Raw genomic sequence first — 16,585 nt, forward strand, 5'->3', positions numbered from 1 at the left:
GGATTCACCTTCCCTGGCCTCACACCAGGCCCTGTGCCCCTGTCTTCCCTCTGAATTCTGCCCTCAGTACCTCTTCTTGTAATGGATTCAGGCTATTATGATGATCGTTATGACCAAACTGGCGAGAACCCCGGTGGCGATCCAGGTGCTGTAACTGCTGTCTGGGGCCATGGGCTGCATTGTAGAGGGTCCCGTGGTCGGTGATGCTGCAAGGAGAGTAAGAGTGAAGCCCTGGTCCAGACCCCAAGCTCGGCAGATGCCTGCTCGCCCCCCTGACCCAGGTACCCCTACTGTGCAGAGAGTTTACACACATCACATGGAGGCCCCTGTGATAGGTCCTCAGGCGAGATGGGGGGAAGGGAGGAGCCCAGTCCTCACGGGGCTCTGACAGCTAATGGGGGAGCAAGGTTTCCAACACAGCCACTCAGTCCTGCTGTGACATCAGAGACGGTGACCTGAGGATGGAGTCCTCAGGAGCTGACAGCAGAGGTGGTATTGACAGTTTTCCAGAAGTAGGATTGGTGACATCTAAAAGAAGATTCTGGAAAGAGGGAATAGGAAGAAGGAGATTGGGATCACAGAGATGCTCTCATGTTTAGGGTCGGTGGGAATCCATGTTCACTCGTCCAAAGGCCTGTGCTGTGAGGAGAGACGTCAGGAGCTGGAAGAGGAAGGAGGATGACAGAGCATCCCGGGGCCATTGTTCTCCCAGGACAGCTCACCTCTGACGGATCAGAAAGAATTTATTACCTTAAGGGTCTAAAGTTACTAACACCAAGGCCACTACTTATTTTTTCTATATACCAACTATATTAATTAATACATATTCAAGGATACAATTCAGGGGATGTGAAAACTTGGCAACAAACATTGACTCATCAATGAAATCCTTTACTAGTCTTATTCTGACAGTTTCTAATTCTCTGAGAGGCTCTAAGCTATTTGAATATCTTAAGCTTCCCGTGCCTCTGGAGGCTGGGAGACTGTAAACAATCGTATGCATAGCTGCAGGAGTCCGGGTAAACTTGTCAGGCGAGTTAGAGAGCCATCTGAGGGGTTTGGATTTAAACACTCCTAATTGCCCAGGAACTTTATTAATTGGAGCTGTAAGTTAACTCTTTGACAGAGAGAGCGAGACGGTGGTAGGGGACAGCCCCCAGTAAAGTCAGAGGTGAGAGCACAAAGCAATAAAGTAGGCAGACTCTGGTTTTTGGGGGGAAGATACTCGAGAATATCCGGGGAGACTCCCTAGGCTCGATCCTGCCTTTGCGTATGCCGAGCCTCCTTCCTCATGACCTTTGTCACGAGCGGAATGTCTCTCGCTGGCTCCCAGCGATAAAGGATATTGTCCTTGCCTAGTAGTACAGTGGAAAGAACAGCTGTTTCAGGAGAGACCAGGGCCAGATTAGCTGGGCCCAGGGGAGGTGGACCCAGGTGGGGCAAAGAATCTGTCAAGCTCAGAGGCTGAGCTCTTTCTTTTCCTCGGTAGGGTCAGGCCCTCTGACCCTGCAGGCCAGGATGGCATGCTGGCGTGAAGACAGTGGACACACCAGTGCATCCTGGCAGTTTGGCTTCAATGGACAACTGTGCCTCCTCTTTGATTCGGAGAATGGATACTGGACAATGGTTCATTCTAAAGGGAGGTGGATGAAAGAGAAGTGGGAGAATGACAGAGCTGTGACGGACTTCTTCAAGAAGGTCTCCATGGGAGACTGTCAGTGCTGGTTTCAGGATTTCTTGCTGCGCTGGGAGAAAATGTTGAAGACCACAGGTAAGTGAGAAGAGTAGGAGAAAGTGGGAGTTCTCTCATGATGACGTGGACCCACCCCTCTGTGTGTGTGAAAATGATCCGTCAGAGGTGAGCTGTCCTGGGAGAACAATGGCCCCGGGATGCTCTGTCATCCTCCTTCCTCTTCCAGCTCCTGACGTCTCTCCTCACAGCACAGGCCTTTGGACGAGTGAACATGGATTGAGTGAACATTGGACGAGTGAACAAAGCTTTCCTTTGTTGTAAACCCATTACACATCCGCCCTATAGGAATGCAATTTTATCTTTGGAAGATGGCGCCAAACCTTAAAATAGTTACTCTTAGAGAAAATAAGTCTTTGTTGATAAGTCCTTGTCAAGAGTCATAAAATGTTAGTAGGCCTTCTGGCCAGAAGATGATGTAAATCACCTAAACCATTTGTATACGATAAATTTGCAGGAAAGAAACCCTGGTTTTTGATAAGAATCAAAGACTGCTGACTTTGTATCCCCTATTATCCTCTATGTGTAACTTAGGGTATAAAAGCCCCTGTTAAAAACAAAGCTATGGGGCTTGTTCACCAGCGCTTGGTCTCCCCATGTCATTCTTTTCACATTCTGGCTGAAGTCTCCATCTGGAGCGCGGAACCCACCACGCTTACTAATTATGCCTGGGCTTCTAAGACCCACTCGAGAAGGTGTCTAGGGTGAGGCACCTTCCGCTATTCGAGAGGGCGCCTGCGGCCTACGTAAGTGGTGCAAACTTCTTGTCTTGAAGTTTTATTGGTCTCCCGCGTAAACCAAGCTACTCAGCCTCTTTTCTCCACTGAATTTTCCTACTGAGCTATCCTCATTCTATTATTCTTTATATCTCTAATTAGCATATAAATAGTCGCCTAGGCCGTCTCTCCTTCGAATACCCTGGATCAGCTGGGGCTGGTCCCCAGCACTTTATTTTTTTTTTCACCCAAAAACAGTGGATGCAGCTAAGCCCCCAGTCTACTCCTCCTGCATTTGGACTTTCTAACTCACCCTCGTCTATGTGTTTCTCCAGTGTAACGTCAGGCATCTGCTTCTTGAGCAAGTCCCCAGTGTCTCTGAGTGTGTCAGTCTGTGTTTCCCACGCGTTCATACTTTTCACTTCCTCTCCCAATGGACTCATGTACTTGATCTTAGCTCTACCACAGTCATAGGAGAGAAAGACCTTTTGATCAACTTCTCCTTGAACCTCACACCATGGCTGACCATCTCTGGGCTGAGGATCGATGGTGAAATTATAGGAAAGAGAATGAGCGTCTGTGAAGGCAAAACACAGTGAGGGTGAGGTTGGGGAAAAAGACCCTGAGGCCCCTTCCCCCATTTATGTGAGAGCAAAGTGCAGGGCTGGGCTGACAGAGCAATGACACCCCACAACACACACCACACAGCCAGTGCCCCTCCTCTCCTTGTGGAGAAGGAGGAGTCCCCTGCCTGGCAAATTTCACACATCCTGGGTGTGTCCCCACCCAGGTCTGTTCTCAGCATAATAACCTTTGCAGAGACGTGTCAGGCTGCTATGCAGGAAAAGTCTAGATGACAGAGGACTGCCAGAATCTAACCCCGTGTCCTGTGAGAGATGGGGAGCCTGTGGGGATGCTCCTGAGGAAGCAGGATCACAGGGAGAGGGGCAAAGAGGTGACGGGTGAGCACAGAACCCCAAGTTGGTGAAGGGAGAGTTCACAACTAGGGGTCACAGGACTTAGCAAGGCCGGGGAGACACTGCTGATCTCCCATTAGGATGGGTCTTGGAAGCCTGGAGAAAGGCCTGGCCCACATGGCATGAAAGAGAAAATCCAGAACTTCTGAGGCAGGTGGTAGAGGAGGGGATCAAAGGCTCAGGGAAGTGACTCTGCCAGGGGGACACGGTATGAAAGGGCAGGAAAGTGTCCAGGCCACCAGGCACCATGGGAAAGCCTGATGGACCCCATGGAGCCTGAGAGGAAAGTGTGGATGAGAAGCATCTCCAATAGTTCAAGAATGACTATTGGAAATCAGGGATAGTGGTAGGAGACCATGTTCCTGTGGGCTTCCGGCAGGAACAGGGATGGAAAATGGGGAAAGATCAGATTCCAGGTGGAGTGTTGTAAGTCAGGAGCACAGTTGGTACAACGGTCAAAGTGATTAGTGAAAGTCACTCAGTCATGTCTGACTCTTGTGACCCCCATGGACTATACAGTCCATGGAATTCTCCAGGCCAGAATACTGCGGTGGGTAGCCTTTCCCTTCTCCAGAGGATCTTCCAGACCCAGGAATCAAACCCAGGTCTCCCGCATTGCAGGCGGATTCGTTACCAGCTGAGCTATCAGGGAAGCTGAAAGTGATTAGAGAGTCCCAATGCCAGCCAGGACCTGACTGCAGAGAGTACTATGCTGGCTCATAGCACAGGGTGATCCTAGAGGCAGAGAGATGGTCAGTGAACCTGGATGCAAACTGCTTGAGAGACAGAAAATAAGGAGAGACAAACACAAGACTGGATGATCAGTAGGCTGAAAGCAGCCATCCCTACCAAACATCCCTACCAAAATTTCCAGAACTGAGCTACTTCTCAGAAGGAAGCCACATTCCAGTGAGGAGGGCCCTTTCATCACCACAGCAAGTGCAGAAGTCCTTCAATACTCTCCCGATGAGCCACATGGTTATTTGCTGGGGCAATTAACTCCAATACTTTGGCCACCTGATGCAAAGAACTGAGTCATTGGAAAAGACCCTGATGCTGGGAAAGATTGAAGATCAGAAGAGAGGGGACGACAGAGGATGGGACAGTTGGATGCCATCACTAATGCGATATACATGAGTTAGAGTAAACTCTGGGAGTTGGTGATGGACAGGGAAGCCTGGCGTGCTGCAGTCCATGGGGTGGCAAAGAGTCAGACACGACTGAGTGACTGAACTGGAACTGCAGAAGGAGAAACTACTCCCACACTCATATTGGACCCAGTGTGTTACTAACACCACGCACAGGAATGGTAGCATGATCATGGCCCCCGTGCTGTAAAGTGATGCTCCGAGGACCAGGCAATTAATAGACACCTGTCCCAGGTCCTGCTAGCCGTGGTTATCTTGGGTCCACAGATCCACTCAGTGTCCATTGCACACGTCCTGGGCTTCTGACATGAATGCACAGTCTGTGTTGTTAGTAAACTGCCATGGGTGAGGTACCATAGTCATGGATTCCACATTCATTCTTCTGACCCTGACTCCCCATCCCCCGATAGTACATGGAGACAGTATCATCTCCTGGAGGAAATAATGAAAACGAGTACCAACCTACAATCTCCCTAGGCCTGCAGAGCTGTGGTCCCTATCTTATCTCCACTGAATTACCACTGAGGTCCTAGGTTCCCTCTAATGGTACATATGACACATTCCAGGCTTCAAGATCCTAGGTCTCTGCTGCAACTGCTGTCCTGGCACAAAAGCAGTCACAGCTGATGAATGATGAGTGTTGCTGGACCTACTTCTTGGTCAAATGACCCAACAGAACCGGTGACATCATAGCTTCCTGTGTTCAGAAAGGTGCTACGTGCTGTATGTGGCATTTTACTTGGAGGCTCACAACACAGACTCCTGGTGTCCTGAAGAAAGGACATACCACTTGCAGTGAGAAAGCCCATACCATTCAGTGCGGCTCCTGGTATGGTCCTGGGGCCTGGCAGAGATGAGGCCTCTGGTCATGGAATGTCAGAGTTGCCCATTATGATCTGGGTTCATCAACCCCTAACCATTAGTTCAGATAGGCCAGCCGTCATAGGATAGAAGTGATTATGTGGCTTGGCATAACCAGGCCCACAGGGAACAAATAAGACGTGCCAGCAGGTCACCTAGTCCTGACACCAGAGTTGATACAGGGCCACTATCCCCTGATCACACCTGTGGCTTCATGCAGTGTCCCCTATGGCTCCTTGAACCAAGGAAGCCAGTCTACAGCAGAGGGGGTGCATTAGCCCATAACAGCCAGATCCACACTCCTATCACAGTCCCACCACCAGAAGCTACAAGGCAGGACACGGTAAGTTTCTGCTTCATAAACAGACAACTGAGGCAGCTCTTGGATGATTCTCTACAGGATGGGTCACTCATTACTGGGGTCAGAAACCAGGACAGTGGACAAGTCTGGTTCTCAGTTGATTTACACATTATATTTGGCTCCTGCTGCTCCACAAATGGGGAAGCTCCTTTTGCACCCAGAGACAGATACCAAATTGCCTAAAGAGACCTCAAGATTTACTTTCTTCTGTAGAAAAAAATCTGTCAACTCCTACCTTAATCAATAACCATTATAGGCTGCTGCTGTCCCAATTCCTAGACACTATGAATGTGGGACCAAAGGGTAGAAGTGGGGATGCCCAGCCTCACCCTCGAGCCCTGTGTCATACTCTGGGAAACCCTGTTCCCGTCCCTCCTAAGTTAGGTCCTGGGGGCCAGGTCGGGGGGGTGGGCTGTTGGATGAGTTATCAGACAGAGGGATAAGATGCCAGTTGAGAGAGGGCATGTTTAGACTTTCTCCAAATAGCTGTTGGAGGCCCTGGGTTCTTGGGACCATGGACAAATGGGTAATAAATGGTCTCATAGCCATAACAGCTGCTCCAGCAAAGTGCATCCACTGCTCCTTACCCCTCGTCCAAGGTAAGGAGCAATGGCTGCACTTTGCTGGAGCAGCCGTGAAAAGATACCCCACGCCCAAGGTAAGAGAAACCCAAGTAAGACGGTAGGTGTTGCAAGAGGGCATCAGAGGGCAGACACACTGAAACCATACTCACAGAAAACTAGTCAATCTAATCATACTAGGACCACAGCCTTGTCTAACTCAATGAAACTAAGCCATGCCCGTGGGGCAACCCAAGATGGGCGGGTCATGGTGGAGAGATCTCACAGAATGTGGTCCACTGGAGAAGGGGATGGCAAACCACTTCAGTATTCTGGCCTTGAGAACCACATGAACAGTATGAAAAGGCAAAATGATAGGATACTGAAAGAGAAACTCCCCAGGTCAGTAGGTGCCAAATATGCTACTGGAGATCAGTGGAGAAATAACTCCAGAAAGAATGAAGGGATGGAGCCAAAGAAAAAAGAATACCCAGCTGTGGATGTGACTGGTAATAGAAGCAAGGTCCGATGCTGTAAAGAGCAATATTGCATAGGAACCTGGAATGTCAGGTCCATGAATCAAGGCAAATTGGAAGTGGTTAAACAAGAGATGGCAAGAGTGAATGTCGACATTCTAGGAATCAGCGAACTGAAATGGACTGGAATGGGTGAATTGAACTCAGATGACCATTATATCTACTACTGTGCACAGGAATCCCTCAGAAGAAATGGAGTAGCCATCATGGTCAACAAAAGAGTCTGAAATGCAGTACTTGGATGCAATCTCAAAAATGACAGAATGATCTCTGTTCGTTTCCAAGGCAAACGATTCAATATCACTGTAATCCAAGTCTATGCCACAACCAGTAACACCGAAGAAGCAGAAGTTGAACGGTTCTATGAAGACCTACAAGGCCTTTTAGAACTAACACCCAAAGAAGATGTCCTTTTCATTATAGGGGACTGGAATGCAAAAGTAGGGAGTCAAGAAACACCTGGAGTAACAGGCAAATTTGGCCTTGGAGTACGGAATGAAGCAGGGCAAAGACTAATAGAGTTTTGCCAAGAAAATGCACTGGTCATAACAAACACCCTCTTCCAACAACACAAGAGAAGACTCTATACATGGACATCACCAGATGGTCAACACCGAAATCAGATTGATTATATTCTTTGCAGCCAAACATGGAGAAGCTCTATACAGTCAGCAAAAACAAGACCAGGAGCTGACTGTGGCTCAGACCATGAACTCCTTATTGCCAAATTCAGACTTAAATTGAAGGAAGTAGGGAAAATCACTAGACCATTCAGGTATGACCTAAATCAAATCCCTTATGATTATACAGTGGAAGTGAGAAATAGATTTAAGGGCCTAGATCTGATAGATACAGTGCCTGATGAACTATGGAATGAGGTTCGTGACACTGTACAGGAGACAGGGATCAAGACCATCCCTTTGGAAAAGAAATACAAAAAAGCAAAATGGCTATCTGGGGAGGCCTTACAAATAGCTGTGAAAAGAAGAGAAGCAAAAAGCAAAGGAGAAAAGGAAAGATATAAACCTCTGGATGCAGAGTTTCAAAGAATAGCAAGAAGAGATAAGAAAGCCTTCTTCAGCGATCAATGCAAAGAAATAAAGGAAAACAACAAAATGGGAAAGACTAGAGATCTCTTCAAGAAAATCAGAGATACCAAAGGAACATTTCATGCAAAGATGGGCTTGATAAAGGACAGAAATGGTATGGACCTAACAGAAGCAGAAGATATTAAGAAGAGATGGCAAGAATACACAGAAGAACTGTACAAAAAAGGTCTTCACGACGCAGATAATCATGATGTTGTGATCACTGACCTAGAGCCAGACATCCTGGAATGTGAAGTCAAGGGGGCCTTAGAAAGCATCACTACGAACAAAGCTAGTGGAGGTGATAGAATTCCAGTTGAGCTATTCCAAATCCTGAAAGATGATGCTGTGAAAGTGCTGCACTCAGTATGCCAGCAAATTTGGAAAACTCAGCAGTGGCCACAGGACTGGAAAAGGTCAGTTTTCATTCCAATCCCAAAGAAAGGCAATGCCAAAGAATGCTGAAACTACCGCACAATTGCACTCATCTCACGCGCTAGTAAAGTAATGCTCAAAATTCTCCAAGCCAGGCTTCAGCAATATGTGAACCGTGAACTTCCTGATGTTCAAGCTGGTTTTAGAAAAGGCAGAGGATCCAGAGATCAAATTGCCAACATCCACTGGATCATGAAAAAAGCAAGAGAGTTCCAGAAAAACATCTATTTCTGCTTTATTGACTATGCCAAAGCCTTTGACTGTGTGGATCACAATAAACTGTGGAAAATTCTGAAAGAGATGGGAATACCAGACCACCTGATCTGCCTCTTGAGAAATTTGTATGCAGGTCAGGTAGCAACAGTTAGAACTGGACATGGGACAACAGACTGGTTCCAAATAGGAAAAGGAGTACGTCAAGGCTGTATATTGTCACCCTGCTTATTTAACTTATATTCAGAGTACATCATGAGAAACACTGGACTGGAAGAAACACAAGCTGGAATCTATATTGCCGGGAGAAATATCAATCACCTCAGATATGCAGATGACACCACCCTTAATGCAGAAAGTGAAGAGAAACTTAAAAGCCTCTTGATGAAAGCGAAAATGGAAAGTGAAAAAGTTGGCTTAAAGCTCAACATTCAGAAAATGAAGATCATGGCATCCGATCCCATCACTTCATGGGAAATAGATGGGGAAACAGTGGAAACAGCGTCAGACTTTATTTTTCTGGGCTCCCGAATCACTGCAGATGGTGACTGCAACCATGAAATTAAAAGACGCTTACTCCTTGGAAGGAAAGTTATGACCAACCTAGATAGCATATTCAAAAGCAGAGACATTACTTTGCCAACAAAGGTCCGTCTAGTCAAGGCTATGGTTTTTCCTGTGGTCATGTATGGATGTGAGAGTTGGACTGTGAAGAAGGCTGAGCGCTGAAGAATTGATGCTTTTGAACTGTGGTGTTAGAGAAGACTTTTGAGAGTCCCTTGGACTGCAAGGAGATCCAGCCAGTCCATTCTGAAGGAGATCAGCCCTGGGATTTCTTTGGAAGGAATGATGCTAAAGCTGAAACTCCAGTACTTTGGCCACCTCATGCGAAGAGTTGACTCGTTGGAAAAGACTCTGATGCTGGGAGGGATTGGGGGCAAGAAGAGAAAGGGATGACAGAGGATGAGATGGCTGGATGGCATCACTGATTCGATGGACCTGAGTCTGAGTGCACTCCGGGAGTTGGTGATGGACAGGGAGGTCTGGCGTGCTGCACAGGACTGAGCGACTGATCTGATCTGATCTGGTGTGAACCAAAACGGCTCTAGGGTGCCTTAGTGGGAAAGACTCGCCCAGCCCCACCCCCACGCCCACCATGGTCTCTGTCTGCCTCTTGTTTGTAGAAAAGTTTTAGTCAGCCAGGCCTCCTGTGAGTCTCAAAACAGTGGTTTACGAGTTAAGGATTAGAACATGTGAAGATGGAGAAACGAATACTCCTTAGGCTGGGAAGCTGGTAACAATTTAGACTGTGACCAGCCACATAGCAGTGTCATGAAATTACCAGTTCTCTGAAAGATAACAAAGAGCTGACACAAGTCTTAAGTTGTTTTTACAGGAAGCAGACCCCCAGCACATAAAAACTGCTGGCTACAAGCACGCAGACCCCCAGACTGGTTGAAACAATAAGCTTGGTGGTCAAATGTTCGCCTCGTGCCAACCAACCTGACTGTGCTCAACACGCTGAGGCACCCTGCAGCAGCCACCTCTGCCCCCTTTTCTAACTTGGAAACTTGGAGACGGTCTGAGAACTTTAGGTCACTATTTCCCAGGGCTCCTGGACAAACCAACTTGTCCTTTTCCACCACTTGTTAACTTCACCAGTGGTAGGATCTGGGTCATAACCAGCTTCAATTAGTAACAGCCTGAGCTGTCTGGGAGGAGCTGTGACTCCAGGGAGGCGCTGGTCAGTGGCTAGGCATTGAGCCCCTTCCTTGCGATGCATATGTAATTTACTTTAAATAAATTGAATACTTTAATTTTTTCAAGTGTTTTTAAAAATCCATTTTATACTTAAGCCAGCCTTGAAGATAAGCACAAAATCTGTTTACTTTCCATGATTGCACCTTCTGGAATTGTGTTATCCTCCTTTTCCAGAAAGTAAAAATAAATAAAATCACCATTGTTTACTATTGACCTGCCCCAAATCCACTTCTGGCTCTGAGTACTGCTGCTGCTGCTGCTAAGTGGCTTCAGTCGTGTCCGACTCTGTGTGACCCCATAGACGGCAGCCCACCAGGCTCCCCCATCCCTGGGATTCTCCAGGCAAGAATACTGGATTGGGGTGCCATATGCTAGGATCTGCCAAATTTAAGATGTTTCAGTGAATTCAGCTCCTACTTTTCCCAAAATAAGAAGGCAGAACTCCTCTTTATTAAAAAAAAAAAATTTAAAAAGGCAATATTTCATGAATGAGTAGTTTCTGTTTCTATTGTATTTTTCTCTTTTTTTTTTCCTTCTAGCTTTTAAGTTTTCTTCCTCCAACTCTGCCTTTTCCTGTACAAGGCAACAGCATTTTTTCCTTTTTCTTTTCCCAAGACAAAGTATTTTATCTTATAGACAAATAATTCCCAAGACTAGTGATAAATATTAAAAAAAAAAAAAAAGAAGAAGAAGAAGAAGAAGAAGAAAGAAACTTAAGGGTTTCCCTGGTGGCTCAGCAGGTAATGAATCCACCTGCAATGCAGGAGACCCCAGTGCAATTCCTGAGTCAGAAAGATCTCCTGGAAAAGGGAGAGGCTACCCACTCCAGTATTCTTGAGCTTCCCTGGTGCCTTAGATGGTAAAGAATCCACCTGCAATGTGGAAGACCTGGGTTCGATCCCTGGGTTGGGAAGATCCCCTAGAGAAGGGAAAGGCTACCCACTCCAGTATTCAACCCTGGAGAATTCCACAGACTATATAGTCCACGGGGTCACAAAGAGTCGAACACGACAGAGCAACTAAGCCCAGCACATTCAAGGGTGAATCAACTACATTACTTTGATGAAGTAAAAACTAAAAAGCACTTGGCACTAAGCTAGTCCAAGTATTTGTGTTGAAACAATTTAAAAAACTATTTATTTTATAACACTGTTTAAAACTTTCTTGGTCAAAAAATTTATACAAATATTTTCAGTTCAACCTGAAGAAAGTGATATCTACAAAATATTCCACATCATTAAGTCTGTCTTAGAAAGTTCAGGTGCTATGGCATTCCTAAGGCACAGTGTTCTGGAAGACAATGTGCTTCTGCAGTGCTGGGTGATGTATGTGACTGGCCGGCTCCACGTGGGCCTCAGCAGGCACCGTCCCCCTGACGCTGGGGGACTGTGAGAGGACAGTCAGACACAGGCCCCCAGGGCTGCATGGAACCCTGTGAGACACTGGGCCAGCTGCTGGAACTGGGCTTCTCCTCCGAATCTAAGGCCCAGCACAAGCCATCACAGCAAATGGTTCATCAGGACAGTTGATAGGCTGGGCTATTTGATAACCGTCTTTCATATCTCTAAAGAGTCGACATCCGTGTAGGGTATTTGACCCAGAGCCATGAGCTCCTACACTATCACTCTGAAGGCCCACACATCACTAGCACTGGAGAACTAAAAAAAATTATTTTTTTAATATCCATTTTTTTTTTTTTTTGGCTGTATTGGGTCTTAGTTGTGGCACTTGGGATCTTTTTTGCAGCATGAAGACTCTTAGTTGCAACATGCTGACTTCTTAGTTGTAGCATGTGGGATCCAGTTCCCCGACCAAGGATCGAACCGGGCCCCTTCACTGGGAGTGTGGAGTCTTAGCAACTGGATCACCAGGGAAGTCCGGAGACCTCATTCTTAACCAGACATTCATGAGCCATCCATCGATCTCACGTTTTCATTGTCCCCCCACACAGTGAGAGTCCATAGGGAACAAGATTCTGGAGAGGGGCTATCTGGACTCTTAACTTGAGGTTGTCATCAATGGCAGAGCTCCTAGCAGCCAGGTCTTTGTGGAGGACTTCTCTTCTGACCAGGTAATCCATTCCACAGGTAATCTGACCTTGTGGACCAGGTCCTGTTGAGAAATTGCCTGCGGATTATTGGCCTCTACTAATTTGTGCTGCAGGCTCCCCTGGTGGCTCAGACAGTAAAGAATCTGCCTGCAATTCAGAAGACCCGAGTTTGACCCCTGGGTCAGAAAGATCACCTGGAGAAGGGAATGGCCACCCACTCCATTATTCTTGCCTGAAGAATTCCTCGGACAGAAGAGCTTGGCTGGCTACAGTAGATGGGGTGGCAAGAGCCGGACAGGACTCACTGACTAATACACACACAGAGACACACAATTTGCAATGCTGTGAAAACTATTTATGATTCTCCCAATTCATGTAAGGCAATATCACCAGGGGTTTTCTCTTTCTTCTATACACACAAGGGAAATAGGAGGAAGATTTCTGTGATGAAGATCTCATAGCTTGCAACGTTCAGTGAGTATCATTGTCACCTGAATTTCAGAAGCTTAATCTCTGTTTTTACAAATGATTGCTGTTCTTTATTTGGATCTTTTTCATCTACATAAATCCCATGGAAAATATGCCCTAAACTACCTTCTTGGAGTACATCCTCTCCTGGACAGTTATCCTCTCCTTGGATATTTCAATATCCTTCACCTTAGCTCTGGCCTCCAAAAGAGGGGCACTTTTCAAAACACTCCTCTACCCACCCACAAGGTAGGATAACGGGATGGAAGTACCATTGTTGGGTGTGTCTCCTCACAGATACTGAGTCATCTGGCACGTGGCTGAGACAACTCTTGGGAACTACTGGACACTGGTGCTGTCTTCCAGTTCAATTCTTGTCATACTATGAAGGTGCAAAACAGCTAATATTATTACTACAAGAAACATAACTGCACGGCAAACCCCCGCGCTGATATAAAACACACGGGTAGAAGTAGCTGGAGCTGCATGAACAGGATCATAAATAGTTCTGCTTTTTTGTAGCACATTTTCCTTCCTTTCAAATTTTTGAAGAAGGGAAGTTTTTGAAGAATTTACTGTCAAGTTGAGCTGCATTTAGTATCATAACCTCATCATCTACTTTGCAGAAAAGGAAAGCTAGAGACGATATAGTGCGTGGAAATCCCCCCACCCCGTGCCCCTCGCACGCCCTACCCCCATCAAGCAGAAATGCTGACCTGGGGCAGGTCCACGAAATTGTCTACTTGGAAACCTGCTTATATTCTACTTGGACTCTGCAGGCCAAGTGAAAGGCAGGACATCTGTTTCGCTGGGTTAAAGAATAGACGTAGTGCCCAACAAGGCCACTTTAATAAAAAATGTTCTGCATCTAGACCAATGAGCCGAGGCACCTGGTCCCTGCTCAGGAAGAGGCTTGCACCGGCCCCCGGGGTAGCGAGTGAGGCCCGGGGGCTGGGGGTGGAGCCCGGGGGCCGGGGGTGGAGCCCGGGGGCCGGGGGTGGAGCCGTGACGCGGAGCCAGGTGGCCGAGGGTGGAGCCCGGGGGCCGGGGGTGGAGCCCGGAGGCCGGGGGTGGAGCCAGCAGCGATGGCTGGGACAAGAGCTCTCAAGCACTTTTCAGCCGAAAGTGCGCCACCGCCGCCTCCAGGGCACCAGGGTCCGCTCTGCGTTTATAATTTACGGCCGGGAAAGAGCGCTGGTCCTTCAAGGGCCGGGAGATGTAGGGACCAGAAGGGTCTCTGTTGCACAGGTCGGGGCGGGAGGGTGTGTTTTTCTCGGCGGGTCTGGGTCCCTTCTCCCAAACCGCCCGGCTCCAAGGGCTCCCACTCCCCAGGGGCGGTCTGGACCCTTGTGGGGTTTCAACCCTATTTCCTGCCGCGTCCCGGCCCCCTCGTGCCCCCCGTCACTTCCCAAATTCCCGGCATTACTACTCCACCCAAGTCACCCCTGTTGTGTCCCGGAGAGCCGGCAAGAAGCCGGGAGGAGCCTCCGAGGACCAAATGGGCCAGGGAAGGGAAAGAGGTGGGGGCGGCGGCCCACCCTGTAAAAAGTTTCGCGAAACCCCGCGGACACCACCCCCATCCCCTTTCCGGCTCATGCTATGCTATGCTAAGTCACTTCAGTCGTGTCCGACTCTGTGCGACCCCATAGACGGCAGCCCACCAGGCTCCCCCATCCCTGGGATTCTCCAGGCAAGAACACTGGAGTGGGCCGCCATTTCCTTCTCCAATGCATCAAAGTGAAAAGTGAAAGTGAAGTCGCTCAGTCGTGTCCGACTCTTAGCGACCCCATGGACTGCAGCCTAACAGGCTCCTCCGTCCATGGGATTTTCCAAGCCAGAGTACTTGAGTGGGGTGTCATTGCCTTCTCCGGATCATAGCCCATCCAATCTCGCGTTCCCCCACGCCCCGCGCAGGGTCATCCCCGAACTCACCGCTGGACGTCCCGCTGAACAAGACAATCGGCAGCAAAACGAGGAAACCAAGACTGGTCTTTGAGCCACCCATTTCTCCCTTTGCCACCTGGATCTCAATTTTGCAGGAGTGCGAGGCTGCCAAGCCAGAACCCGCGATCCTCTCCCGCTAGCCCACAGCTGCTGTCTCGCTTCCGCTTCTGCACGGACTGCCTGACCCGCCCCTCCGCCGACAGGCCCCGCCCCAGGTTTCCTAGCAGTAACCATTAGGAAGCCCCGCGCCGGAGGCTGGGCGGGGCTCTCTTAACAGCTCACTCCCTCACTAGCCCGGCCTCCCTGTGTACTCGCCTGCCCGCTTGCTTACGCGGTGGGCCAACTTGCAATGGTGATAGGAGACCGCCTAGTTCTTGTTGCTGAAGCTGAAATGCCAATACTTTGGCCACCTGATGCGAAGAACTGACTCACTGGAAAAGACCCTGATGCTGGGAAGGATTAAAGACGGTAGGAGCAGGGGACGACAGAGGATGAGATAGTTGGAAGGCATCACCGACTCGATGGACATGAGTTTGAGTAAAATCTGGGAGCTGGTGACGGGCTTGCAGTCCATGGGGTCGCAAAGAGTCGGACACGACTGAGCCACTGAACTTAAGGCTCTTGTTCCTCACCTTGTTCCTTATCAGTCTTAAGCCTCTTGTTCCTCATTAGATCGGGGGCACTCAGGCCAGTCATCTGAGTTGGGAGGAGACAAGGAACAAAAGAAAATCTTGTTCGGGCCCCTGGGTCGGGTCAGTCAGCGGACAAGCTTGTCCCTAAGTACCTGAATGGTCAGGGCATCAGTCGCAGTGAGGAAATCCCACCAGAGTCGCCATCTGTTACAGAAAGGGGGACTCCTTGCAGGGTCTGAGAGTGGGCTTTTGTCTAACATTGGGAAATGAATTGTTCCAGGAGACACACATGCTGACAAGGGAAGAGGCTTTTTTTGGGAAGGGGCTACAGGGCGGAGAGTACCAGGGTAAGGGAACCCAGCAGAACTGCTTTGCCACATGGCTTGTAGTCTCAGGTTCTTTGATGATGGAGTTAGTTTCTGGGTCATCGCTGCCCAATCATTCTGACTCAGGGTTGTCCCAGGTGTCAGAAATGTGTTCTGGCGAGCTTTATTGATATTTCTGAGAGTTTATTTATATAGTACTTACTTTCCCTTAACCCAATTAAATCCAGCTCAGTTACAAATTCATTTTCATGTAAAGACAGAACCAGAGATCTCTTTGTTTTACTGCTTCGGTTTTAAAAATGCTATTTTTTCCCCCTGACTCTGGGGTACCACAGATGGACGAGATGGTTCCTGAGAACCCAGGTGAAAGACTTACATTTTGGAAGGGAGAAATGGAAGCTCCCTTTTTTGTTTGTTTTGTTTTTAAAGTCTTCCAAAATGATTGTGAACAGTGACTGCAGCCATGAAATTAAAAGACGCTTGCTCATTGGAAGAACAGCTATGATAAGCCTAGACAGCATATTAAAAAGCAGAGACATCACTTTGCCAACAAAGGTCCCTATAGTCAAAGCTATGGTTTTTTCAGTAGTCATGTATAGACGTGAGAGCTGGACCATAAGAAGGCTGAGCACTGAAGAATTGATGCTTTTGAGCTGTGGTGTTGCGGAAGACTCTTGAGAGTCCCTTGGACAGCAAGGAAATCAAACCAGTCAATCCTAAAGGAAATCAGTCCTGAATATTCATTGGAAGGACTGATGC

At 48.1% G+C, this 16,585-nt stretch overlaps 1 protein-coding gene across 1 annotated transcript in view; it reads right to left on the reverse strand.

Annotated features, from left to right (window-relative positions):
* LOC113898558 (retinoic acid early transcript 1E-like) overlaps window positions 1-15,053 on the reverse strand; it is a 30,133-nt gene extending 15,080 nt beyond the window's left edge. The window contains exon 1 of the mRNA XM_027551825.1: window positions 14,857-15,053. The gene's annotated coding sequence lies outside the window, so the exon portion shown is untranslated. The remainder of the gene's footprint in view (window positions 1-14,856) is intronic.
* Window positions 15,054-16,585: the final 1,532 nt, after the last annotated feature.

The sequence above is a fragment of the Bos indicus x Bos taurus genome, chromosome 9 (genome assembly GCF_003369695.1).
Source record: "Bos indicus x Bos taurus breed Angus x Brahman F1 hybrid chromosome 9, Bos_hybrid_MaternalHap_v2.0, whole genome shotgun sequence".
Classification (NCBI taxonomy): Eukaryota; Metazoa; Chordata; class Mammalia; order Artiodactyla; family Bovidae; genus Bos; species Bos indicus x Bos taurus.